The following is a 26,985-nucleotide window of genomic DNA, read 5'->3' as shown; positions in this document are numbered from 1 at the left end:
ACGGGAATGACTACTGTATGTCCTTGCGATATAATATGGAACATTGTGTAACAGACCTAGCCAAGGATTATTTAAATACCCAGGAAAAAATGCACATTTGTTTGGCTTACTATTTTATAATCAATAACACCACAATAGACTCAGTGAAGCTAGAGGTTAACATACATATTTCTGTTCATAGAAAAATCATACAAATGATTGGACACATTGCTAGGCAGCACATTAACCACTTTCATATGTACCTGTGAATTTTATTCTAATTCTGCCTATCAACAGCTTCTCTGTCTAACCTTATTTCAGGTTTAAAATGCTCCATCTCTTTCTGTAGATAATGATTTATTTGATCTGAAGAGAAACCAGAGTATCTTTCTGTAGTTAATGAATGGCTTTCTTTGCCCAAAACCCAGTTCATTAAATTTTCAGCTCCTCTCTGACCTTGACCACTTTCTCCAGATCTTAGACAAATGGGAAGAGGTCCCCTCAGACTGGGCCTTATTGCTCTCTGCTCTGGTCTCTCCTTATATTCATTCTGCTCTGCCACATACCAGATAACAACTTATCCTGCTCCCCGTGGATTCCACAAACAAATCTCTCTCTCCACATCTGTTCACCCCTCTCCTGCCACCCATGAGCCACCCTTCTCCCAACAGACCACCCCAATGAGTTTATCAACCCCTCCCCAGCCCCCAAACCCTCTGACTTTTGTACCAAGCTCTTCACATTCATATCATTCCCACCACTATTTTTCTCACCATGAGGGATAATGAGTTTAGACAATGGCCACCCGTATAGTGTTGGGGACATATGCAAAATAATCCCAAAGACCCTAGCACAGTTACTGTTGCAAGACCGACTCTTGCAAGACACCAAGACTTTATCCAATACATTGTTACTGGTGTAGACAGGGCCTCCCCTAAGTTCACCAACACTGACCAACTCCAAATAAATCTATCAAGATCCTTAAGAAAACACAGCCTTGCTCCTGGCCTAGTGCACAAAGACACTAAAAGTTCATGGCTGCTTGGATCCCTGTTCAGACAAGGTACAACTGCTTCTCAAGACTTATTTCATTTCCCAGACAGCCCCATACATCAGGGTAAAGCTCAAAAAATTCAAAGATGGTCCTCAAACCCCTATGACCATTCTCAGGACCACTGCTTTCAAATCCACTGAAAGCAAAAAGTTGATAGAGAGATCTCCACAGAAAGCTTCCCGGGAATCTGCCCTCTAGCTTCTTGCAACACTCTGACCAGGTTGATTGACTCAAACAAAAATCTAAACCCCTGAGCCTTGTTTGCAATGCATCAAAACAAGGCCCTGAGGAGGCTTGGGATTTAGCTCAGTTGTTAAAGTACCTCCTTAGGCAAACTTAGTCAGGCACAGGGGACTGTGGCTCAATCCCCAGCTCCACAACCACACTAGATCCACCCGTAAGGCAACCTGAACTAGCCAGAAAGAAAAAAAAAAAACAGGGTAGTGAGCAAAGCAATGCCCAAATCCACAAGCCACATACATGCACATGCACACACACACGCACACACACACACACACACACACACACACACACGCCCTTTGTCCCGTGTGCAGCTTAAAGGACCCCTGGAAGATAGATTTTCCCCACTGCAATACAGGAGTGGGGCCATCTACTCCCATGTCTTGCTCTGCTGGCTTACAGGGACCTGTTCTTCTAGCCAAAGACTGGCAGGGCTCACAGCTCTTACAACCCCAGCCTACCACCACACAAGAGTCCCGGGTGACTCTTCTGGTCCAGGTAAGTCTACCCCATTTCTCCTCCCACAGGGCCACTTATTCCTCTTTGTCAACATTCTCAAGGCCTACAACTAAATCTTTAGTATTGGAAGTGGAAGCTGACAAACAAACTTTGCAATGCCATGTGACAGTGCCCTTACACCCATACATTTCCCAGTGTCCCCTACCCCTCCTGAGATGGGACCTCCTCCTCCTCAAGCTCTCAGCCATGGTCATCTTCCAAACCCTCTCCTGTCCACACATTGTCTTCTCCCTGCTCTTCCTCTGATCCCTGACCTCCACCCTGATTCACAAAATTTCTTTCGCCTTCAATTAGACCAGTCCTGCCTCAGGCTGTGCCACTCAACACCCCTAAATAGTTCTCCTTCAAGACTTTATGGAAAGCTTGTGGGTTAGCTCAGTTGTTGAAGCACCTACTTGGGCAAACCCATATACCCATGGGCAAACCCATGGGACCACGATTCGATCTCCAGCTCCACATGCCTTACCAGACCTGCCTGCAAGGCAACCTGAGCCAGTCATGAAAAAAAAAAAAAAATTCTTCACTTTGGGGGCTAGGGAGATAGCTCAGTAGAATAAGTGCTTGCCTGGCAAGTACAAGGTCCTGAGTTCAATCCCCAGTACCAAAAAAAAAAAAAAAAAAAAAAACAATAACAAAAAGACTTTATTGACAGCCCCCTGTTATCAGCCAGGATCTCAGCCAGGATCCTGACCCTGCTCCAGCTCTGACAGTAAAGTGCCCCATAGGTTGATGCTTTCTTAATCTACAGTCTTCTCCTGGAGACTGTCACTCAGGCACTTCTCATTCCTTAGCCTACTTGGCTTTCTCTACTTCAGGGTTCCCAACTTCGGCCTCAAAGCCTGATCCCTTCACTGTGCCTCCCAGAAACCTATCTCCTCAGGTCTTCCCTGGCTCCTCAGGTCCTCCCTGGCTCGAGACACCATTCACAGCTATCTGCAAACCACCCACCCTGCTCTCAATCACTGTCCCTGTAGGCATAAAGTTCCTGTCACACAGGCAGCCATACATGGTCCATAACTAAAAGGTCTTTCCAAATCCCCAGTGGGTGCCAGGGGCTCTGACACATAATTGTGATCCAGCCACTCCCTTCAAAACCACTTACAACAAATAAAATTCACAGCCCTAACCTGAATCCTTATCCTGGCTTCCTCCTGATTTAAATCAAACTCCGAAAGACCCCTGATCACCTCACTTTACTTCTTTTCTTTTTCCCAGATTTTATCCATTAAACTAGACCATGTCTGGCCAGATTTATTATCCCTGGCCCCTCTCCATGTATGAACTACTGTAAGAGCCCTCCCATAAGCACACCCTGACTCCTTCCACCCCTACCTTCCCTACTGACCTCCCCCTTCACCCCAGCCAAGGTCCTACTGCCACTTCTGTTCTAACTATCCTTCCCAACCTGGCCTCATTTACTAGCACAAAATGCCAAAATGTCAGACAGTTCCATGCCTCCTCCCTGCAGACTTCTTCAAGAAAGCTACATATCGTTCTCACAACTCCCTCACTCCCTAAAGTCCCTCAACTTACCCTTTCCCTGGTAAAAGAACATTCTTTTCCCTCAAACTCAATGTCACTCCAAAAATAATTACTGACTCCACCAAACCTTCATGGAGCTCATTCCAACCCAAACTGTTTTCTTCCCTTCCTGTCCCTACTTTTTATTAACCCAGCCATCATGTTACCTGTTCAGATAGTTCTTTCCCTTCTGACAAAAATCAGAATAGCACTGCTGTGGGCACCACCCTAGCTACCCTAAAAGCCAGCCCAGGCCTCCTCCCAAAGTCTTCCCAGGCTGATAACGTCCCTTTCTGGCAGAGAAAAATAGAATCTAATGCTCTGGTGCACAAAGACAAAGTTACCTGCTACTAAAGTCTACCCCCACCTTGACTACCCTGCCGTCTGCCTCACCCCACTAACCTTCCCTGTCCTCCAGCCTTTCTCTACCATCTCTGTGAAAGTCACCAGTCTGCAAGATTGAATAGACTGGCTGGCAGCCCTTGTGCTTCAGTGCTACCTGAACTTGCTTACCATAGGAAGGGTAGGCCCTGGGCCAGTCTCTGGGAAACCTGCTCTTTCTTTCCCAGCACGTCTGGATTATACAAGATGGCATCAAGAGGCTGCCTTATCAAGCCACCTCCCTGCAGACTTGGGCCTCATCCTGGCCCTTTCTGGCTGGCCAAGCACTTGCTGGAGCTCCTGGCATATTTCCCTTCTCTGGCCCTGGTTTCAATCTACCTCCTAATCTCATTTTATACCTTCAGTAGACTGTCTTATCCCTCCTGGGCCTTGTTTAGCTTTTATCCAAACACAGACATCTCAGTGCTTCTCAAGTACTCACCAGTTGCCCATATTTGCTCCAAGACTCAGCCTCCCCTCAGCCTGAGGCAGGCCAGTGAAGACCCACACACCAATACCATGCCCTTCATCTCAGTGTTTCTGTTATCCTTAACAACCAGGGAGTTCTAGGTCCAACTCCATCTGCCCCTACCCAGCTGCTCACATGCCTGAGCTTTGAAAACAATCATAGCCCATTGCTACATCCTGTAGTCCCCAGCATGAGCCCAGGAACAATGCCTGTTCTGCTAAAACAGGAAACACTAGCCCCACCTGCTAGGTCACAGCGCCCTTGCTATAGCCAGGTACTCAGCCAGTCTCCTTCTCCAAGTCCCCTATCACCCCACCTAAGCTTATCCCACTGACCCCCCTTCCACGTCCATAGAAGAAGCCAGTTCAATAGACTGGACTCTTCCTTGGTGTTACCCCAGAAAGCCCCACCTGGAACCCCCAAACTCAGGCTGAGTGTATCCTTTATTGAGTTGTCACCATTTACCGTATAGGCATATTTTTGAAATCTAGTGATAAGTATTTAATAATATTGAACATCTTAATTTGTGTGCTTAAAATACTGCTTCAATGTTTAAAGGATTCATTTTTCGGTTCTGTCCTGAAAACACAAGAACGTGAAGGTGGACAAGCAAGCTTATATAAGAAATCTAATTTCTAGAAAAACAGTAAGTATAACACCAATGAGACTTTTGAGTATCAATTATTCTCCTAACATAAGAAATATCACTATCAGCAATTGGAAAACCTTAGGAAATTAATACCAGTTCAATGCTTTCTAGGGAAATCAATGAGCTTTTCAAACGTTTCATTTCATTTCAAACACAGAAACAATTATGGCTTGGATAGTTTAAGAAAAAAATAGTTTCCTCCTTGAAAGAAGGCAGGGATAGATAACTTCAATGCCAAAGAATATTAAAAGAATAGGAATTCATTGTTTTTGTTTTTTGAGTACATTAGGGAAAATGCTCACTTTGAGTATGCTCTGTACACACTGGCAGATCTGACAAGAATCTTAAATTATGAAGGGAATTTGCTAATGAATTCAACACAGCCTGAATTATCTTCGTAAGGGTTAGAAGAACAGGGAAGTTGTTAAGGGACTGAAAGAAAACACAAGTAATTGTATCTTTTAAAGAGGTGATTGAAACAATTAACATCAAATAAATCATAAAAATAGCTTTCAAAATAGCAAAAATGAGGAAGGAAACTGTGTACAAATGAACAACAGGTAACAGGTTTCTACCAAGGAAAGTTCATGAGTGGTAAGCAGAGCATACCTTCAACTCCTCCAGCCGACTATGAGTTCCTTGGAGACAAGGAGATGTCATATTTAACCTTGAACAAAACACTATAGATACTAAGCAAATGTATGGGAGTGGAGACTAGAGTAGAAGAAAAGAGGAAGGGAAAATGGATTAGTGGAAGAAACGAAATATCTTAACAATAGCGTTCTATAATTTGACTTATAAAAATTCCAATTTCTACAAATTTTATTTAAAGTATAAAGCATAAAAGTGACTAACAATAACTAGCACATGATGCTGAATAAAATCATACTATAATTATAAGTTTAAATATGTGTGGAAAGAAACACTAAGTTGTTTCAAACATTAACTGCGGATTGCTAGAAAAGCCAAACCACTGGTGGAAAGCCAGTGATTTTGAAGCTTGATGTCAGAACAGAAGAATGGGTTGTTTGCCCTCTCCAATCAATAAGAGATGCATGTATTTTTATTTAATATAAGAATTGGATGCAGGTCAAGAAGCATAAACAAACAATAGCCAATAATCTCAATGGTATCTTAATGAATGAGGAGTAGAAACAAGTGAGCTCAGTGTAAGAAGTTCGAGTTGCAGCAGTGTAATGCTTCATATTGACTTCCTGAAGCAAGTCCATTCTCTACAAAAAACAAAAAAAAAAGGAAAGTAAGGATGTGAATAATTTATCCTTAAGCTTTCTGAGCATTTGAGAAATACATTAAATCTAAAAGGATAAAGGCGCTTTGAATTTAAGAGCTCACTTTTGGAATCATCTTCAAATAATATTTGTTTATAAAGTCTGAACACCATAAGATGCATATTCTGAGACTTTCTGGTGGAGATTCATCTCAGATACTGATAGAATTTTCTATACTTTCTATATAAATATCTCAAAAACTATGACTCTTACATTATCTATATAGTACTATGTATACAGTACTGGGGAAAAATAATACTATAACATCAGTGATTCTTAAATCCCAAGGATAATAGTCAGATATCAAGACTATGCTGCATTTACTATATGGAGAGAAAATAATCAGACAAATTCATTTCACAGCCCATGTGAGGTTAATAGATAGATAGATAGATAGATAGATAGATAGATAGATAGATAGATAGAGACAGCTATCTGACCACAAGTCTTCTATTCCTTCCCTATTTTTCATAGAAAAAGATTTTTTTAATTCATCCAGTTTTTATATGTTTTAATACAAGTCCTCAAGTAATAGGTACTTCTATCTTGAGAAGGCTCCAAAATATCCTTGCAAATGAAAGTAGCTTACTTACAGGAGACTTTCCTTCTTTACCTAGTGTATCTTAAATGGTTTCCCTAGTTGGAAATTCCAAGAAATGAATAGAAGGTGGAAGGAAATGAATAGAAGGTGGAAGGAAACCAGAGGCCAGACAGCAATACATTCATGGTGCTGCCTGCCCATTGCTTTCAGCTCACCCTTATTGGGTCTCAAGTTCCTTTCTCTTCTTGACAATGCTGAAGGGCCTCAGTGGGCAGGCACTAGATATTACACTTCATTTGGGTACAGCTTGAAGCTCCCAAATAGTTGAGCAGTGGTCTGCTGGAAAGCTTGAAATTCTTTGCTCTTCAACCTAAACTAGCATTGCCATGACTTTATATGTGCAGGCCATCAATCCTTGTAACAGGAGAGGAAGATTGATTGAAATCAAAAGGAAAGAACTGTCAAAAACAAAACTGAATCTCCTGGTCAGTTTGCTAATCAAACACGAATTTATTCTCTCTTACCCAGAAAGTTGGATCTTTTAGCATAAGGTTTTCTTTTTGAAATAGTGTTTGTTTGATTTTAAAGTATAATCACTATTTACATTAATTCTAAGAAAAGAATCAACTGCCTAATTATAATATTGATGTTTTCTTGGTCTAATTGGGTAGGTCAAGGCACTAATTTGATTCACAGCTGTGGCATGTTTTTGTAGACTTTGGTGAACCTTAATTGCTTATAAATATTGGATTATAAGACCATGAGCCTATGCTAGAATCTCGTTCAGCCCCATATGGTATCAAACTTGACAGTATGTTGTCCATTTCCTGAGAATCTTTCATTCCAAATGGCCCTGAGGGTAAGAACGAAAGGAGTAACACATATGGCTCACAGAGCTGGACTCCATGAAAATTTTGTTGTTGACAGCACCTAATGAGTTATTGTCAGGAAAAATATTGCTTTTTCCCCTTAATAATAAAATTGGAAAAATAAAGACAGCACCACTCAATGCCCTGTAGTGAACATTGGATTATACTTAAATGATGCTTGTAATTCCATGTTGGGTCTTAGCGTTAAATGAAAATGTAGGGAATCTCCTTGGAAAGAGGGTGGCTGAGCCAAGGGAGCCTCCTAAAGTACAGAATAGGAGACCTACCTGACCTCAGTAGGGAATCAGGTCAACAATTTCTGACATTGCCAGTCAAGAGGAAGACCCAATACTATTATGGGCTACTGGACTCTTTTAGAATATTTTGCTGAGTTTACACACCTATAATATTCAAATAATGGAGCTTAACAAAAAACGGGGATACAGATGAATGTCCATTTTGTACCTGTATATTCAAAGTGGTTAGGATAGATATATAGTTACATTCTCTTAATGAATAGAAGGATTTGTTCTAATGCTGTTTGTAAATAGGATATCATGTCCGCATCTTGTACAGCAATTAACCCCTAGGAAGCATGTATGCAATGTGTGAACTATTGAAACTGTCCTACCAGTTTGATTTGAAACTGTCTCATTGCTATTTGTTTCTCAATAAAATTATGAAAAAAAAAACACACACACACCAAAAAAAATAAATAAATAAAGTGAAGAATAGTCCTCTAGACAAGTCCTCCCCGCCCAGGAACAGAGTTTCCCAGTATGGACAACTGGAAGCTTCCCAATGACCTCTCCATTCTCCTAGCGTCTCTTTCCATTATGGGGGGCATCAGCCACGGTTTAATTGAAACAATGGCAGATAATGTAAGGCACAGAGGAGAAAATAGTGCAGGGATTTCTGACAGCTATCTGCCACTGACTAATCTGCCCTCAGATTCCCCTACAGACAGCGGGGGGTGCCCTGCAAGTGGAACTGTTCCCTTCCTCCACTTCTTGTGTGCCTCTCAGCAAAGCCTTCTTGGAGTTCAAAATGACCAGGTGAGGACACTGACATCCTGATTTGTTCCTGTTGCTCATAATTTTTTTTTTTTTTGGTCACAAAGACATTCAAATCTTACCTCGGCTACCTGAGACTAATGATTATATGCAAAATTGAATTTTATTAAAAGCAAAGGACACACATCTATTTAAAATCTTTATTTGACCATGAAGCATTTGACAACATGCTTTGTAACTTAATAGTGACAGTGGAAAAACTTGCCAAGAAAGGACCTTTGTCTATGCTCAAATAATTATTCATATGTAGAGCTCAATAGACACAGACATTGCATTTTGATTTTTAACTGACCAGTTGCCATGTGGAATGAGCAAAGGCGAATGAAGAGGCCAGATATGGGTCCTCTGCACCCATATAGGAAAGCACGGGCAGAGATCTGGGGAAAGCCAGTAATTGGAAGTGGACAGAACTATATAACTGAGAAATTCTGAAAAAGCTCACAGCAGAACTGATCTTCCAGAATGATGGAGGTACTAGGGCTTCCTGGAGAAACTGGGACATACTGCATGAATAGGGCCTACATGTTTTATAGGAAGTGAAATGGGAGTTCAACTCATTTTATTTGGTCCTATTGGTGAAATATAGTAAGCTCATCTTGGTCCACAAGGGGAACTTGAGAAATATTCAGGAGTTTTGGAAGATCTCATTGGTAGCTTGGAGTTTCCTGTTGCTGGAAATATTCACACCACAGAAACTCATAAATAGTACAAATCAAAGTTTTTTCTCCAACTCCCTTTCGCAACAGTGCTAACTGCTAAACGTTTATCAGAACACCATTGAGCAGATTCCACAAATCTACAAGACCTGAGAACTTCAGGAGATATTTGAGTTACACAATCAATTGGCCAGAAAATAATTCATCAGACACTCAAGATTCAAATGTTTTTGGAAAATTCTTTGAAATACAATGTCTGTCTGTCTGTCTTAGCATCCAATTTCTAATTATATTTTCCTAAAGTTAATATTAACCTAACCTGTTCTAAGTACATATTGCTTAGGAAATATTTAGGGTCAAAGGAAAATCTGTGAGAATGTGAAACTTCACAAAGAACTAGAATATACAAAAATATGCTCAGAACAAATGTCAGTGAGGATGTAGAGAAAGAGAAACTCCCATACACTGGTGCTGGGAATATAAATTAGGGTAGCTATCATGGAAAAAAGTCTAGAAGTTCCTCAAAAGAGTAGAATGAACCTATGATGTAGCAATTTCATTACTGCGTTTATGTCCAAAGGAAATCAGTGGGTTGAAAAAAACACTTGAACTGTCATATTTATTGCAGCAATATTAACAATGGCCAAAACAGGAAATCAAACTAGGTGTCTATTCAGGCAAATGGATAAAGAAAATGTGGCATGTAAGCATAGTGGAATATTATTAAGCCACAAAAAGAAAGAATGTCTGTCATTCGCAGCAATATGAATAAAAGTGGAAGACATTATGCTGAGTGAAATAAGCCAGGCACAGAATAACCAATATTTCCCTCTCTCACAACTGGAAGCTAAAAGATCAATCTCAAAGTAGAGAACAGAACAGTGATTATCAGAACCTGGTGAGGGTGTGGGGAAAAGGAATAGAAAGGGAGAGAAATAGGGCGATGCAGCAAGATAAGAGGAATAATTTTTAATATCCTGTAGCACAATACAATAGCTCTGATTGACGACAACTAATTGAATATTTCAAAATAGCTAGTAGAGAAGGGATTTTGAATGTTCCCAACATACACACATACACAAAATGATGAATGTATGAGGTGGTAAGCAGGCTAGTTACTGTGATGTGGTCACTATGCATTGTGTGCATGTATGAAATGTTTCAGCATTTTCCATAAACAGAGACATTTACTGAGCGCCAACAAAAAATAAAATTACAGTTTAAAAATTAGGATATCAAGGCCTTTTAAAAAAGCATTTTTATGATAAATATTTTACAATATTTGTAAGTTAAACCTGTTTTGATTGACTAACAATAATTGATAAGATAAAATTAAAATGACAGTATAAAAGGAAGTGTAATTGTTTTACTTTAATTTCACCACATCTAATATTTCTGTTGGCAGCAAAAAACAATCTATGACTTTAAAGAATAACAACAGAGGGAAAGTAACTCTAGATTTCCAGTTACTAGATTTACTCAGTTTGGTGTTCACAATCACTGATCAAAGGACGGCAGGCTGTACAAACTGCGGACAGGCCAACACGGTAGCCTGGAAGCTACTTGGGCATGCCGCTCCATTTTCATCTTATAAACAACATCATGTGTCTTTCAAGACAACCAACAGGCTAAGTAGTTGCAGCACGAGCTAAGCACACAGCTCAGTGGCACAAGCACCTACCTGGCAAGTGCGAGGTCCTGACTTTGATCCCCAGTACAAATGAAAGTAGTAACAGCAGAAATGATACAGCCACCAAATCCTAAAATGTGTATCATATGACCCTTTACAAGGCAAAGAAACTTCAGATCTGTTTACTGGTTCAATATAGAGATATAATTTGTATTAAAAATGGGGCTATGCCATGTATATTGCTTACTAACCTGCTTTCTTTTCCACATACACCGTGCAAGCATGTCCTTCCCTATCAAAAATATGCACTGCACCATTTTATAATTTTACAGTATCCCATTGTCTTGATTTGATAAATTTAGGCGGTTTTCAGCCTTCCCCTCCCTCACTGGGAATCAAACTCGTGACCTTGCGCCTGTCAGGGAGGCACTGCACCACTGAGCTACTTCCCCAGCCTTTCAAATTATATTTTAAGAAATAAACATACCTTACTGTAACCTTTTCTCTTATCTCTAATTATTTTCTTGCAGTAAATTTCTAGTTTAGACTTATTAAATCATAGTTGGACATTTGAAAATTTTAAGAGTTAGGTTGTCTTTTTATTTTTCAAAATTGCCCTATAAAACGATTTCTCCATTTATGAATTTTGAATGTAAAACAATTACGTATTATGTGATTCAAAAATTCTCTAATCTTCAAAAAATGTTGGGGAAAATATTGTTTAATATATCCTTTTATAAATTATCTTTGTGTTAAAAATTAAATAAAGTTAAGACAAATAATAGTCTCATGCTTCAAATTATAGTCAAAAATGCACATTTTAAAAACATGCAGGACTTAAGAGAACCTGTACTGTAACATCATGTAACTCAGTTGTGTCCCAAATTTAATGATCAAGGAGATTATGGGGCCACAGAGGAAAGTGATCAATGATGCAGAGTGTGCTTAAGGAGAGTCACATGGAGAGAAAACATTCTCTCAGGCTTTCACAGAGAGCAAATTGGTCAAGCAATGGCCATGACTCATCCACATGGCTGACACTCACAAAGGATCTACAAACTGTGGTACAGGGTTTCAGAGTAAATCCTGAGGGGTTTGACTGACCTTGGCAGATACAGAAGCTACATTTCTTTTTATATAGGTCTTGCTTTATCTTGGTCTTAACCATCCAGCAGAAAAGTATAAAAATGATGTATAAAATGTAAAGCCACATTAATACGCTGAGCTATAAAAGGCTCAAGTCAACAACTGTTAACATTACCAGTCCTCTGGATAACCCTCTACTATTGTGGAATACTGGACCATATTGCTGAATTCATGCACCTACAATATTTAAAGGGCAATGGAATACCCATCTCTGACAAAACTAAACAGAAAAGTGGATACAAATGAAGGACCATTTTGTATCTGTATATACAAAATAGGATAGATATACAGCTACTTTCTCTTAATTCAGTGAGAAGAAAGATTTGTATTAATGGTGTTTGGACAGGATATCATGTATGCATATTTTACTGTGAATAACCACTAGAAAGACAACAATATGCAATGTATTAATTATTATAACTGTCCTATTGACCTGTTTTGAAACTATCTCATTGCTATTTGTTTCTCAATAAAATTAATTAAAAAAAACATGCACTTCATGGCAGGCACAGTGGCACTCTCATAATTCAGTGTAAAGGCCCTGGGCTCAATCTCCCAGAAGGAATGAATGAAAGGAGAGATAGATAGATAGATAGATAGACAGACAGACAGACAGACAGACAGACAGAGGGTTTTAATGCTTAATATATCAAGAAAGTAATTATACTAATTTCTCAAAGCCTCAAACCTATAAAATGGGGTAAGATTTCATCTCAAAGGTTATTGAAATACTCAAATGACTCATGCCTACAAAAGTGTAAATATGTAATTCTATGAAATACAAATGTCAAACCTGGTAGTTTAAATTATTTCAACAAGTTCCTCTTTGCTGTATTATTTGATACTAAGGGTTTTTTTTAACAAAGCAAATTTATAACTGATGAGAAGAAACAGTAGGAATGAGATAAATCCCTCCATCTAGATTTTCCTTCAGAGCAAAATTTCCATGATGCAAGCCAGTTGGTACTTTTGAGTGGAAAACTATTGGAGGATCCCAGTGTGTGAACTAAGGACTCAACGGGCAGCTCAGTGGCTTCTGCCCTCCCTGTTCCCCAGGACATGAGACTGTGGGCTGTCACTGCATTGCTACTTGCCTTCTGACCCTGTCCTCTTATCAGTGCGGGGGCACATCTGCTATCTAGCCTCATGGCCACACCACTAATGGCTCCGTTCTGGTTCCCCCACAGTGCGGGGGCACATCTGCTATCTAGCCTCATGGCCACACCACTAATGGCTCCGTCCTGGTTCCCCCACAGTTGTCTAAAAGTACTCAAGGTTAAGACATCCAGATCAGAACTCTATATCTACCCTTTTGACCCACAACTCAGCTCCACCCACAGCCTTCACTCCCTCTTTGGATGCCAGCTTATTCACCCCAGATGCTCAGGCCTACATTGTCGGAGTCCCACTCACTTCTCCTCTCACACAGCACAGTCACACCATCAAGAAATCAGGCTGGACTAAGGTTGCAGAGTGCTTGTCTATCAAGTTGAAGCCCTATGTTCTACCTCCACCACTGCAAAATGGTGGTGATGGTGATGATGCTGATGGTGATGGTGATCGTGGTGATGGTGATGGTGACAGTGGCAATGATAGTGGTGATGATGGTGGTGATGGTGATGGAAGTAATGATGATGGTGTTGGTGATGGTGATAATGATGATGATGGTGATGGTGATGGGCTGACAGTGATGGTGAGGGGAGTGATGATGATGGTGGTGGTGATGGTGATAATGATGTTGATGGTGATGGCGCTGATGGTGGTGGTGGTGGTGGTGGTGGGGATGGTGATAAACTTGTTTCTACCTTGAGCACATTTTTGCCACTGCCACCCTGGCTTGGCTACACCACCTTTCAGGATGACTACATCCCCTTTTCAGGATCTAGATGCTGTGATATAGATCGAGCTCACTTTTAGGGGCTGCCTGGGCCCTCTTTTAGGACTTATCCCTCTCCCCTTTCATCTGGATCTAGATGCTGTGATATAGATCTACCATTTGTGTACCTTTTGCATTTATATCTCCCTCTATTTACATAATCCACTTTCTGCATGATGGCCAACATAGTCCTGTTACAATATCTGCTCTCACTATGTCCTGTGGCCACCTGTTATACTCAGAGTTGGGATAAAGAAAATCCTTTGAGTGGCCAATAGTCATCCCATAGGCCGCCCCACACAGAACACTCTCAGGTCTTATTCTCCTCCTTGTACTTTTCCCCGCTTTTACTCCAGCCATATTAGAGTGTGGGCTAATATGGGCCCTGGGCCCTCTTTTAGGACTTACTCCTCTCCCCTTTTCAGCAAGGCCCACCAGATTAGAACTCCAGCCCTACCCCCAATTTTACCCTCTTCTCACTCTAGTTGTCATTTTGTCCTAGATTTCTGCCTTTCTTTGGTTTCCACCACACCATGTAATTTATTTCTATACTATTTATTATGCATCCCCCCTCCTCCAGGATGTGAGCTCCATATGACGTTGCTTGTTCAATAGATTAACTGAATGGACAAATAGCTAGATAAAATCGCTAGAAAATTCTAAGACCATAACAAAATTATGATTAAAGTAAATGTAACAATTCAGGGAGAAAACTGAACAAAAATTTTTAAAAACTCTAATATTAGGGGGGTTGATTGTTTGTTTGTTTAAGACCACACTAAAGCAAAGGCCTCAGAAGTATAATTTCTCTCTGACTTTCTCCTCTGAACTTCTCCTGTCCTCTTGCTCACCATTCTTTCTCTCAGGGCAGGCAATAAAATCCAGGCTTTCTCTGCCCCAGGGCGGGTTAGGAAACTAGAACCTGATTTCCTCAAAGGCAGAAAAATATTCTAATCTTCCTCTACCTTTGTCTTCGAGGGATCCATAAAGAAATTCTCTGACCTACCTTGCCTGGCAACCAATCATAAGATCCTCCATTTCTGAAGGGATCCTACCCCATGCCCAGAAGGAAGAAATGCTGTCCAGAGAGACCAAGAAATATCTGAATAGATAGTCCCCTCTCAGTTCCCACTTCGTCACATTAAATCATGCATGTTTGTCCAATCACATTTCCACACTACTGTTCTTCTTCATGGACCCTAAGCATAAACACAGAAAGCTTACATTCTGGGTCATTGGATCTTAAATCTGAAGGCTCCTATGTCCCATAGAACTATGATCAGACAAATTTCTTCCACTGCTCTCTGATTAAAGTCTCTGTTGGTAGAGGAGTATTGGCTGTAGCTCTTTAGGATGGCCCAGAAGAGCTCACCCCCTTTCCTGCCCTCACAACACTAAAACCAAGAAAGGAAAGAAATGGAAAAATGTGTTGAGACTTGCTTGCAGTAGACCGGAAACAAGAAAATCTCCCGAGAGGTCTCTACTCTGCCACTAACAACAGTATGACCTAGGGGCAGCCAAGGTCATCTCTAGTCTACGGCACACAATGCTTCAGAAGCCTCTGTTCTCGAACCCATAAAACAACCCTACATTTCTTTCTTATCGTCAGGAGTTATTGTCAGGCTTATGGGTAAATACTCCCTGAAAATTATAAAGTACTTTATAAATTTGAGTTATTTCGACATGCTGGTGTTACGATACTGGCTTTTCTTGGCTCTTAATTGGCAATTGGCAGTTAGCACATAACAAGCCCTTGAGTATTCTCAATTAGAAGAAGGAAAATTGATCCTTCCTGCCTTAGCTCCCTCAGTAGACCTGGAGAAGCAAGCGGGTGAAAGGAAAGGCCCTGAATCGTACTGCAGAGGGCTGGCGGCACAGCCTTCCGGATGCAAAATGCCCTCAGCTGTCTTTTTAATTGGCAAAGAAAGATAATGGCAATTGCCCAAAGAGGAGAGCATTACCTAAGCGATGACAGAGCATTTTTAGTGAAGCCCTACTTGACAAGGCTTCCTTTATCCACTTAAATTCTTTGATCGCACTGTTTATTAATAAAGATATCAATTAATGGACCAACAATTGATGTCTTAAAAATTCAATGACGAGCTATGTAGCCAGAATCCAGCTGCACTTTACCTACTTCATGTATTTAAGGATTTGGGACTGGCTTTACATTTGTTTTATGAAAGTGATACATTAAAACAGCTTTTCCATGAAAGTTTTAAAATATATTAGAAGACTGGTGTAAAAATCTGTAAACAGAAATAAATAAATGTGCAAAGATCTAGCAAGGGGCCCTTCTGACATTTATATTTTACTCCAAAAAAAAAATATTACCTCTGGTTTGAGTTGTGCTAGTGCCCTCTAGCGGGCATCGTGGTGTGTACAATTTGATTAAGTGTTCAAAACGTGCGTGGCTGACCTGTACCCACAAAAAGAAAAAACTAAGCCTACCAAGAGCATTAAATTGTCATTTTTTACAAGGCTACACACAGGAGAGAATAAAACATAGAGTAATACAAAGAAAGTAAATCATACATCATAGTTTGAAAAATCCTCTTTTACCTGATGGAATCTTAGCATTTTGAGAAAGATTCTTACATCTGGTATTTTTTTGTCTTTCAGGATCATAGATGGAGTTGAAAATTGCATAAAAGGGCTGGGAAGATGGCTCAGTAGAATAAGCGCTTGCCAGGCAGGCACAAGGGCCTGAGTTCAATCCCCAGTTCCGGAAAAAAAAAAAAAAAAATTGCATAACAGCCATGCAACAGTTTTTTCAGCAAAAAACATCCATGCACCTATAAGTCATGTTTGCATGCTAAGTTAAAGGCTTGGAGTTTATCTAGCTCTCTATACACCCTAGTTTCCACAGGTTAAAAATCTCGTTTGAAGCCAGGCTCTGGTCATGCACACTGCTAATCTCAGCGGCTTGGAAGTCTGAAGCAGTAGTGCAAGTCTGAGGCTAGCTCAGAAATCTTAGAAGTACCCTGTCTCAAAATAAAATTTTTTTAAGAGCTTGGGATATGGCTCAGTGATACAGAGCTTGGTCTGGCACATAGAAGGCCCTGGGTTGAATCCCAAATACTGAAAAAACTCCTGCCTAAATTGCTGAGTTTAAAAATCAACTTGGAAAAGAATATGTACCGAATGGCAGCGCGCAAAATCAAATTATAGCTTCTACACACAGTTTGTAGAAGTATGCCAACTATGAGTACTGAATTCATGATTGTGGTTACCTCCAAGAATAAGAGGAAAACAGGATGTAGGATCAAAAAGTGGGCTCTGCTGCATCGGAGTTGTATGTACCACTGCTTCAGAAGCTGCAAAGTATGGATGGTATCATATTACTTTAATAAAGCTCGGTGATAGATACATAAATAGTGTGTTTTTATTATTTTATTTTGTATTCTTATCTATATATTTGATGCATTTCTTTTTTGTGTATTTAGTGCAGGGTCTACAAGGTCTCACTACACAGATCGGACTCGTAGTGATCCTCCTGCTTTCAGCCTCCCAAGCCCTGGGATTACAGGAGCATGCCACCACACCCAGTCACAGTCACCATGTTAATGTGCCCCAGGGGTGGGACTAGCGCAGCTTGTGGGTCTGGGGATTGAACCCCTGTGCCTGCTGCTTCCTAAGCAGGTGCTTTAGTCCACTGAGCTATCTGGCCAACCCTCTATTTGGTGCATTTCTAGTTTTAAAATATTCAATAAAATTACATGACTACATCTTAATAACATAGATGTAATTTTATTGCCATGGATAAAGGTTAATTTCTCAAAACATCCAAGTAAAACTTATTGTTTGAGAAACATTATATTCTATGTGGTAAATCTCTCAAGCTTATTTTTAAATACAAGTTAAAATATTAATGTTAAAAAAGAACCCATCGTTCTCTTCCCAAAGTCCTTAAGTAGAAAAGCCTTTCTTTTTATGGTTATAATTTGATTTCTCGATAGAGAAGAAAAAAAAGGGAAAAATTCTTCTGAAATGAATGCCGTAATAACAAAATTCATTATCAATTCATATTCATTGTACTACAAAATATAATGAAAGTTTAGATAAGGCATTGTTCTCTTTGGGGATTTCATATACAACAAAGTCAGCATGAAGCCAACTATGTCATTGCCCGAGAGTCTGAACCTATTAGCAGCTTAATTGATTCCTGCTTGTAGCTGCCGGCTGCTTGGGCTGCGGGAGCACTCCCGGGCGGCCTCTGCACACAGCCATGAACCTGCAGAGCAGCAGGCCCGGCCATCCCTGATTGCAAGGGAATGCTGGAGGAATGAGGCAGGGCAGGCAACCGGGAAGACTGGTAGGGGTGGGAACAAGAGCAGCTCTGAGGTCACCTCCGTACGTAGTCTTGGTCAGTCCTGACCATGGCACGCCCCTGAGGTGGGACAATGTACACTGTTGGCCTCTGGCGTCAAACTGAAGCTCCAGCCTCTCTCTGAGCCCCACTGCCCTCTCCTCCTAAGGGATGACAATGTTCATTTCTAAGGACTGTTTTAGACTGGACTGTTGAGGCTGATGGCAGAACTTCTGGTGGGAAGTTCCAGAGGTGGAAACTCTTTGCTTCTCTGGCTGTGTTCTGGGGTTGGATTCGGTTTCTCAGAAACTCTGTCCTTGCTGACTTCTGTCATGCAAGTGACCTCACCATCGCTGCTGTGCCCACCTCTCTCCTCACTGAGCTCCTCCCTCTGCCTCGCACTGTGCACCCACCATCTACTTCCCACCTTACAAACGCAGACCTGCTGGGGGCAGAGTCAGATCACCTCACTCTTAATTTTAGGGGATGTTCTCTATCCAAACGCCTGCCCCACTTTGTTTTTCCACTAGAGGGAGAAGAACTGGGGGAAATCCTGGTAAGCTTTGGGCAAAAATACACAGGAACATATTCAGTGCAATTTACTCTGAAACAGGTTACCAGGGCTAGAAGCTCCAAGTAGGAATTTGGCACCAAACCTAAATACTAAGAAACAGGATGCTTGGGTCCTCATCATTCTCTGTATCTCCAGGGGCAAATCTTGTGCATGTGGCTTCTTAAGGATTTGGCTAGCTTGAATCCAGGGCTAAGAACAACTCAGAAAAGAAAAAAAAAAAAAGAACAACTCAGAAATGACTGACATACCATGTTGACACAGTGTAGAATAAGATGAAGATTATGAATCAAAATAAATGAAGGTGGCGTCATCCTGAAATCCAACAAGCACAGAAATATCAACATGTAACAAAGACTTCTAAAACAATTTACATCTCTGAATACTTAGATATTTTAAATTGCTTTATACCTCTGATTATCTAGTAATGTAACAGGCAAATACTTAGATTGTAGAGCCAGAATAGCTTGCCATCATATATTTTTAAGGCAAGATAAACTGTGGCAAGTACTCTACCATTAAGCTATATCCCCAGCCCCGTCTTCTCCATACTGAGAATTGACTTTAGAATTTCTTCTCAGGAGGCAGAGTTTGACATTTAGCAATTTATTTTTAAAGGCAAAGGAATATGCTGTAGTTAATTTGAGAGTTGATTCCCAGATAGGCATTAATAGAGTAATGTAGAGGAAAAAATCCCCTTTCCTTAGCTAACTGGAATAACTGAGTGGCTATGAAGTTACCCACGGGCCAATGTGCATCAAGTAGTAGATTATTAGCAGCCAATTGGTAACCAGCATCTTAAAAACAGAATTTTAAAAGTTAGATTGTTTTCTTTTAGTGATAAGCAACTTCTCCAAGCTTCCTTCTGCTGAGCACAGGAAAATATCTCCCCTCTCCTCAACTCAGATGAGGTGAGAAAATATAAAAAAATACCATTTTGTTGTGAAGAATGTATATATACATATATATGTATACACAAAATAGGATAGATATAGTTACTTTCTCTTTGTTTATTGAGAAGAAAGGTTTGTACTAGTATTGTTTAGACAAGATATTATGTCTGCATCATGTCCTCTGAATAACTACTATGAAGACAGCAACATGAAATGTAGTAATTATTACAACTGTCCTACTAACCTATTTTGAAACTGTCCTATTGCTATTTGATCTTTTTTCTCGTTAAATGAATTTTTAAAAATAAAATAAGGGGGAACTAACCGCTCGGGCCCTCCCTCCTATCCCTTTCTTGGACAGGAGCTTTCTTTCTCTCAATAAATATATTCTGCTCATAAAAAATAAATAAATAAATAAAATAAAAAATAGAAAAAGAATACCCAGATGCTGGTCCCAGGAGGATGGAGCCCATTTGGTCTAAAGATGGCTGGAAGTGAAGGAGCAAGTAGACATTATCTCTCTGTGCTCATGTTCCCCTCTGTTGCTTACTCTAAAAGACACACATGCACACGGTGCAGTGGTGATTTGAGTCTATTTCTCCTCTCTGTCTCCTCAGAGCTGATTTGAATAATTGTTTTTCCTTTTTTAGTAAAATGTATGGCCGCTTTGACTTGGTTAGTGGTAAAGCAACAAACCTGAGTAGCTGATAAGTTTGGCAGAGCCAGCCAGGAAACAAGGCTCAGCTCCCAAGAGTCGTGAATCCAGGCAGGTTCTTAGAAACAGGGGACTTTATGTAAGCCATGTGGGGCTTTAAATCAGTGTGGAGTTCAAGCTTCTTGAACTGTTTGCCTGAAAGCAAAGTTTGGATTAAAAGACTAAGAGGCTAGAGACAGAGGAGTGTGCCTGGAGACCAGCTGAAGAAATGCTAGTTACCCGTGAATTTAAAAAAAAAAAAAAAGAATATTATAACTGGAAGTGCCCTCTGATTTTTTTGCAACAGTACTTAAGAAAATTTTTTTGGAGTAATCTTGGCCAGAATAATGTTCCTAGCTCTATGCTTGCCCTCTTCTGTTTTGGGGTTTGTGTTTTGTTTTGTTTGTACCAGAAATTGAACTCACAACCTCACACTTTCCAGGGAGGATCTGTGCTGCTTAGCTACATCGCTTGCCCTCTTCTGGTTAGTGACAAGTGCAAGCAGGAGCCTTCTGTACCGTGGACCTGGCCTTCATCCACTAATATTGGTGAGTTTTTACAGGTATTCAAATTTCCCCTCATTTTGGCTAGTTTTTCTTGGTTCATTCTAAATTAGTCATGTTTCAAAATATTTATAAAAACATCTGTTGGAAATTCTTTTTCTTGCTGACTTCATTGTTACTTTAGGTTTGTTTGTTTGTTTGTTTTTCTGGCGGAACCAGGGATTGAACTCAGGCACTTGCCCGGGAAGCGCTTATTCCACTGAGCCATCTCCCTGACCCCCATTGTTACTTTAGAAAAATAGGCATTTAACCACACATGATTTAGCTTGATTTTTTGGTGGCAGGAATACTCTTTCTAAACTGCTTTTTGTGCTCCATACTAGAGGCCTTGTGCAATGGAGATAGTATGACATTGTAAACTTCTGACCAGCTAGATCTAAATCTCAGTACAATGAAAAAGGTCTTAAAACCTGGCCCAGGAGCTTTTAAATTGACTAAGACTTATAATAAGAAAAAACACAAATTCAAACTTAAATTAACTGAACAATCAGTCTCTCTTGAGACACATATACTCACCTTGCTACAATCAGGAACCCTACCTTAATGCAAATTAAATTTAGAATTTAATGTAAATTTACAATTAAGTATTATATAGGGCTGTAAAAAATGTCAATAGTGTAACTTTTTAAAATCTGATAGGTGATAGATTAAGTCTTTTTTTTTATAGAGAGTTCATCTTGGTCTTATGTGTTAACTTATGTCTGAGTAAATATCGTCCATCTGTGCTATACTTATTCCTAATTTCCTGAAAGAGCAAGGCCCATATTTACATAGGAAATAACTTCCTTGGCTCTGGAATTGAGAGAGGAGATTAGGGCTGGAGTAAAATCAATCACACAGCTGGGCATAGTCTGTCAAAATTGTGAGGCACAGGGCACAGACGCAGAACTCAGGTATTCTTTCTGGCATTCAAATTCCCCCTCAGTCTGGCTAGTTGTTCTTGCTTCATTCTAAATCAGTCACATTTCAAAATATTTATAAAAGCGTCTGTTGGAGATTAATTTTTTTTCTTGCTGCCTTCGTTCCTACTTTAGAAAATGAGACATTTAACCACATCTGACTTACCTGGATGACCAGGATGACTGTACAGTTCCTAAACATTGAACATGGAACCAAGCATAAAAGTGTTATTTTCAATTCTTCATTTATATCTGGCATGAAACTGAGTGAGTCTCTGATACAGCAGTTTAAATTAGCCACCAGGTTAAGTGCCTCTTTGACAGGGCCACCACGCCAATGCCTTTACATGAGGGAGACACCAGTCCAGGACTTCGAGGTACAACAAAGCCTCTTCTCTTGTCCTACTGGCTGCCTCGAGTCTGTTCCCTGCCCACTCTCATTCCACATAGCATAATTCTTTTTCAGCCTCGATAACCATACATCTTTGCTACCTTTTCTGCATGTTTTACCTCATTCTTCGTTCAAGACACCAAGAACCTAGAAAAAAATTCCCCTAGACCCCACCTTCTGGTAGCATTTTCTTGGCAAGCCAGCCAAAAAGTAAGACCTCTATAGAAAAAATTATTTTCTTCTCTCTTCTCCTTCTTGTTTGCTTGCTTGCTTTTTGTCACTCATCATGGGGATGAGCCAATTAAAACCCAGTAAAGCATCTGGATTGCACAATTTTAGACTTTCCCAGGTACAATATCTAAGCACCATGTAGATCCCCTATGTGATCTAAAGTTCAATATGTCTCTTTTGCTTTCACACTTACATTCTTCCTAATGTTATTCAGCTTGCCTGGAACTTTGTCTCCTACTTGAGTTGCAACCTCCAGTTTACCACCTTTTACATTCACCATGATCAAAGTCTCATTTGGAATTTTCCCAAGATGGCTTTGCCTTTTATCTCTGTATTTCCTTTGTGAGTTACTGGTTTGGGGGCCCCATTACCTAAAACCTCAGGGAGCTATGCCAATTTACCATTCCATGGTGTTTTCCAACTGGCCTGTCAATGCCAGTTACCTTTCTGTACAAGAGCTATGGTCTCTATTTCAAGTACACACAGAAGCCTCCTCTACTCTTCCCTTCTAAATCTGGGTCAGACCCTCCCAGCTTCTTCTAACAAAAGTCCAGGTAATTTTAAAACATGATTCTGGGGACCTAAGAAGAGCAAAGAGAAAAGACAGCAAAGGCCAAGCCAACTGGTTGTGAGTACACAAAAGTAGAGCTAAAATGTCTCATGCAATAAATAATGGACCCAAACTGTCTTTGGAACTTTCCAAGGCTTTTTCCTAAAATCCTGAAGAATAAGCTTCTATCTTTACTGTCCTTAAAAATAATTGTCTTTTATTATGGAGATAAATGAGACAGTCACTATCTCCCACATAGTAGAACAGAACCGGTAGTGGATTCTACCCTTGTCCCTAAGGAGTCATAGTAGACTGCAGGCTATGGAGAGGTCAGAAAAATAGAAAGGGGATCCCCAGTGTTACTTGCTTTAGCAGAGACATTGTGTAGTATAATTTAAATTTCACGGTGGATGCCTCAAAACTCAATTTGTCCCCTGTCCCTCTGTAGAGATAGCTTCAGAAAGACCCCAGACCAAGTCCAAGTTTCTGTCTGTCTCTGTCTCTGTCTCTGTCTCTGTCTCTGTCTCTGTCTCTGTCTCTCTCTGACTCTCTGACTCTGTCTCTCTCTCTCTCCTCCCCATATACCCTACAAATCCACACAATACACAGATCCCACTGACATCACCATGAGGCTCTATCCTTAAAAACTGGGAAAAACTTGACTCTGACAATTAAAAAAAAACATAAAGCATTTATCTTCTATATTTTTTACTACATTTTTTGAAGAGGAATGAAACAAAATCAAATAAGAACAGAGACAAAAAAGCAACATAAAACAAGAAAAATAAGACAGAATTTCAAAGCAAGAATAGAAAATGAATGATGGTTATTATATTACATATTGCTATCATCAAATTTGTTGCTTATCTTACCTGATATATAGGCATATAAGATTTTTTTTGTTGTACTGGGGATTGAACTCAGGACCTTGCACTTACCAGGCAGGCACTTATTCTACTGAGCCATCTCCCCGGCCCCCACAGGCATATGAGATTGATTCAACAATTAAACATTAACTCTTTCTGTCAATAAACCTTAATGTTTTTCTTTGTCCTTTGTGTTTTTTTACTTTTATTTTAAAAAGAGTATAAAAATAATAGATAAGACATTAGAAAGGATACATATTAGAAAAAGAAGGTGAACAGTATTGAATACTAGTTATCATATTGCACATTGCTATTTTCAATGCAATTTCTCAGGTTACAAATATTAGCATAAAAATTTTATGTGTAAGTAAAAATTTTAAACATTAACTGCTACCTTCAAAACACTAATGGAAATTAGTGGTACAATCATCTTAGCTATCCTATGTATGAACTTGCATGATATTGTACCCTTAATTTCTTTCCTATCTTTTCTCTCATCTCCATTTTATTTCTTGTGTTCAGTTTCCTTCCATTTACTATATACAATATCTATTGTACCTTTTATATTTTATTTACTCTTTCAGTTTATTACTTTAGGGGGACAATATGGTGTTTACACATGTGGTTCTGATTTATTTCACTTACAAGTGTAGCCTTTAATTGCATCCATTTACCTGAAAAAAACCTTCAAGTTTATCTTTCTTTATAGCTGAGTAATACTCCATTGTATAAAAATACCACATCTTTTTTAATCCATTCCTCAGGTGATAGACATTTGGGTTTTGATATGTGCATCCATGTTTATAGCAGGGCAATTTATCATAGCTAAATCTTGGGGGGAAAAAAACCCAAATGTCCATCAATTGAAGAATGGATAAAGATGTGGTATTTTTACACAATGGAGTATTATTCAGCTATAAAACAGGATAAATTTGAGCCTTTTTTGGTAAATGGAAGCAACTAAAGACCATAATCTTAAGTGAAATAAATCAGACCCACATATGCAAAAATCATATTGTCTCCTTTGAGAACCTGAAAGAGAAAATAAAATCTGAAGGATACAATAGATACTGGGAAAAGAAAGGGAAGCTAAAGAAAACAATCGCAATCAAAAAGATAGTGTTAAAGAAAGCAGAAACAGGCAATCTTAGATTAGTTTTTAGTTCTGAAAAGGTCGAGACCTAGGGAGCCACAGCAAGTCCTGTGGACTACAGACTGTCTCAAGAACAGAAGGGATACTAGAGACCAGAGTCCTGACGTTGTTATGAAAGGGGACTCTTCTAAACACCAGTCACCTTCCACTTCATCCTCCCCTGGAAGTCAAAGGTGTGAACTTGAATGGTGAGCATAATATAAAGTTATTGTTTCTGGTAATGTAGGCACATTTTATAACTTTTTGGTGAATGCATTAAAAAAATTATTGGTGATTCTGGTAAATTATGCACATTATACTTTTCACTATGAAAGTGTTACCTAAAGGGTACTTTGGGAGTTTTCAAATGCATTGTGATTTTTTCCATTATTTCTTTGTTTTCTGTTTTGTTTTGTTTTGTTTTTTTCAGAACCGGGGATTGAACTCAGCCCCTTGCATTTGCCAGGGAAGCGCTTATTCCACTGAGCCATCTCCCCAGCCCTACATTATTTCTTATGGGAAAAAGAACAAAGATCTTGACTTACAACTAACTTGAGTTACAACCAGCCCTTGTAAATGAACTGAGTTCATAAGTTAAGGACCCACTGAATAGGACAAAGAGAAAAATTCTAGCTTCCTTTCATTATCAGTTAGTACAAACTTTCCACAAACATGAAAATGGTCCAAGGGTGGACAGGCACTAATGGAACATTTGTTAGTCAGTCAGCCCCAGATACTTGGCAAAATTTACAAAAACTTCTGATTGGCTCCAAGATCCCTTTGAACCAACTGCTGAACACAGATTTTTTTTGTGTGTTCCACAGTTTGGATCTGGAAAAAGACAGAAAGGAGAGGACCTGAGAAAAAAGACAGACCAAAACTATGGCTGTTGTAATTGACAGTGTTTTAATTATTATTCAAGGGAAAACCCAGGACCAATCAAGGAAACAGGTCTTATTTAAATGCAAGGAAACAGGATACTGGGCCTGCACCTGTACTAGGTCATCACCCACATCCTGCTCCATGTGTCAAGAGGTTGATATGACTGACTCATAGTACTGGAAGATTGATTTCTGATGTTAATTAGATCCATAGGATAGATAATTTTTCTAAGGCTAGGAGTCTCAGACTCTTGGTAGTTTCTTTATTTTATTTTATTTTTTATGTATTTAGTACAAGGTCTACAGGGTCTATAGGGTTTCACTACACAGGTTTGACATGTAGTGATCCTTCCTGTTTTTCAGCCTCCTAAGCACTGGGATTACAGGCACATGCCACCATGCCCAGTCTCAATCACCATCTCAGCATGCCCCAGGGCTGGAGCGAGCATGGCAGGCTGAGGATCAAATCCCCATCCCTGTGTGACAGTTTCTTTAATATTCCATGTCTTTAGTTCACTATGTCTTCTTAACAGGAGACAGAATTAAAACTCCTTCGAAAACTTCTAAGCATTAGCACAGAAAAATATTGTCTGCAGTTGCTGGATCTGTCATAGTCCACCCTTTAGGACATGATAGAACATTCTGACCTACTCCTTATATTTGGCTTCTACTTTCTCAACCTAATAGTAAAATTTGTTTATCCAAGATCTCAAAAGAGCCACCTTTTCAGAACCAGACTATGGGCTGTGATTCCCCTGACAAATACACCAAACTTTCTTGAATAGATAGCACAAAAACTCAAGACCTGTATACAAATGTTTTTCATTCACTCTTCTTCTGACAGATTCTTTCCAATCTGGCCAAGAAGCCTCCAAACTCAAGGTAGTCAGAGATTATGTGATCCCCAGTAGGCAAAGCCTACTTTCCTGTTATAGTTTGTGTCTAGTTGTTCCCCCAGAGCCTCATGCAGTTATGGGGCAGACTTCTACAGTTTTTGATTAATTCATAATCCAGTGCTGGGATTATAGATGTGAGTGCTGCTGGGATTATGAGTGTAAGGGCTGCTGGGATTATGTGTGTAAATGCTGCTGGTATTATAAGTGTAAGTGTCCT

This window comes from Octodon degus, unplaced genomic scaffold, assembly GCF_000260255.1.
Source record: "Octodon degus isolate 3935 unplaced genomic scaffold, OctDeg1.0 scaffold00016, whole genome shotgun sequence".
NCBI classification, from domain to species: domain Eukaryota; kingdom Metazoa; phylum Chordata; class Mammalia; order Rodentia; family Octodontidae; genus Octodon; species Octodon degus.
This window is presented reverse-complemented; position numbering follows the sequence as displayed.